A 2,222-nucleotide genomic window follows, 5' to 3' on the forward strand; every position below is an offset into this window, starting at 1 on the left:
TAAATCACTTGGCGGGTCTCCGAGATCTAGAATTAGTATGGACACCTGAAAACAGGAGCACGATCGCTAGAAGGATGCCGGAAGGGGATTTTGGCAAACCTCTCCGACGATCAAGTTAGTTTTTAGTGAGATAAAGAAGAGAAGTGAAAGAATATAGTAAAATAGTGAAAACGATTATTACCCGTTACTGTGCTATATAGTGGATATTTTTACCTGTTTGACTTATTGGGATTTGGTACGAGGTAGGACTGATCCGTCTGTACTCTTAGGTTTTCTTTTATGGCGCATGTGTCAACGATGTACTTCTGTCAGGAAATGTTTCCTTTGTATATGTCATTGCCTTTTTAATCGGCCATTGGTTTATCTTTGGGTGTCTGGTTAACCTTGGAGGTTTCTCTACTGTTGACCAGCGAAAGTATCCTCAACAACGATCCTCATTTAGCCGAGCAGAGTATACTTGGTGTTGGTATACGATATTCTTACCTCTGCTGGGTACTATAGAGTTGGAGAGACATTTAGCCGAGAAGAGTATTCTCGGTGTTGTGTATGCGATATACTTACCTTTGTTGGCAACTATAGAGTCAGAGAGACATTTAGCCGACTAGAGTATAGTCGGTGTTGTGTATGTGATATGCTTACCTCTACTAGCAACTGTATAGTTGGAGAGACATTTAGCCGAGTAGAGTATACTCTGTGTTGTATTTGCGATATGCTTACCTCTGCTGGCAACTGTATAGTCGAAGAGATATATTTGTATGCTCGGTTTTCCGTGAGTGTCTTTTATCTTAATCATGGTTGAACATGTTTTATCGTGATGCCATATGGTTACCTGCTCGTGGTCTGTAGCTTGTTTGCAGTTGTTCCATCTAGTTTGTTATCAACTATGATATCAAAAATTCCGAAGATTTTAGAAGACTTTGATATTTAAAAAAAATAAAAAATACATTGAAATGGATTCATATCCCTATTCCAGAATATAATCCTATTTAGGACTCATGCTAAATAGGATTCCTTTTCATATTTGGATTAATTTGCTAAATAGTAATCACTTTCCTATTTGAACTATACAAGGTATTCCTCCATGCTCACGATAAAAGGACTTGAGATACGCTTATCATATATATTATTACAGTTATTATGAATAAGCTCTTAAACCATTTGTAAAGTCTAGACTGACTTTACCATCGGAGTGTTCGGCGGACAACTACCGTCCGATGAGCAGTCTGATCTCTCTTTGTCTTACAGGTCTCTTCAAAAAATCGTGGTTCCATCAATTGGCGCTATCTGTGAGAAAGTTTTTCAAAGAATTGATTTATGCGAAACAAATATTTTTGAACTCACCACGACTTCTAAAAGAGATACAAACGCCAAAAATATCAACAAGATATGAATCATGATAAGTTTATCATTAATCTATATATTATCTTATACAAATTAAATCAGGATTAATATTTTTTATGTTTGTTAGAATGTTATTATAATATGCTTATGATACATGATGAACCTTCTATTTGTTATGAAACTTCACATGTTATAAGATTTTTTTTTGTTTTTTTATGGATTTTGGTTCCAAAATCAAAAGAGAAAATAAACTATTGTTTCAGTTTAATTTTCATTCACATTTTTACATGATTTCATGTATAATTAAGCCTTTGATTTGAAATTCAATAAATATATTATATGCTAAGTGTAGACACCTATTTTTCTGACAGGTAAAAAGTGATAAGTGACTGAAGCGTCCAATGATGATTTCCAGAGAAATTCGTCCGGGCGACGAGCTATCAATTTGCTTGGTGGAATGCAGGAAGGAGCAATCAGTTCACTGTTGCAAACTTGAAGGGTTAAAACATAATTAGCCGTGAATAACCCATAAATATCTAAAGAGATTGTAGAGTAAGTCAAGAAATTGGACTAATTGCAATATTTTAGAAGTTTATTGGCCAATTTGCAAGTTTTACGGACTTAAATTGACCATACTCAAACCCATAGGGCCATAGAAGATGTTTTAGACACTTTCGAGCACCAAAAATAACTTTTAGGCATGTTTTTCTTAGCCAACAAGCATTAATACATGATTAACTCTTTTTAATGAAGCTTTTCCTAATCCAAATCTCTTATTAATTATCTCATTAACATTAATTATCTCATTAACATTAATTATTAATTAAAAAGGTAAAACAATAATTTAAATTTAACCTAACCCTAAAAATCCTATGCCACCC

This window comes from Mercurialis annua, linkage group LG3 (assembly GCF_937616625.2).
Source record: "Mercurialis annua linkage group LG3, ddMerAnnu1.2, whole genome shotgun sequence".
Lineage (NCBI taxonomy): Eukaryota > Viridiplantae > Streptophyta > Magnoliopsida > Malpighiales > Euphorbiaceae > Mercurialis > Mercurialis annua.